Source organism: Nannospalax galili, unplaced genomic scaffold (genome assembly GCF_000622305.1).
Source record: "Nannospalax galili isolate Female #2095 unplaced genomic scaffold, S.galili_v1.0 C46459977, whole genome shotgun sequence".
Taxonomy (NCBI): Eukaryota; Metazoa; Chordata; class Mammalia; order Rodentia; family Spalacidae; genus Nannospalax; species Nannospalax galili.
Window position 1 is genome coordinate 1 of NW_008413690.1, and position 278 is coordinate 278.

Here is a 278-nt window from a genome sequence, read left to right on the forward strand (position 1 = left end):
CTCTGTCATGTCTAGAAGACACTATTTAGCAGCAGGTGTCCTGGCTCTCTGGCTCTTACAGTCTTTCCACCCCTTCTTCTAAGCTGTTCCCTGAGCCTCAGGAGTAGGGGTTGCATTGTATATGAATGGAATGCTTCAAGAATTTGTGTGTCATCCTTGCACAGGGGCCATACTAATCTTTCATTCTAATTTTAGTATGTGGGCAACTGAAGCAAGCACTTTTCTTTGAACTTTTTTCTTACTATTTTCATTTCTTATTTTTATTTTATGTGTATGGG

General features: G+C 39.9%; 1 pseudogene; it reads right to left on the minus strand.

Moving 5' to 3' along the window:
- Positions 1-119: 119 nt before the first annotated feature.
- LOC115069041 lies at positions 120-219 on the minus strand (annotated as a pseudogene).
- Between the last annotated feature and the right edge of the window lie 59 nt (positions 220-278).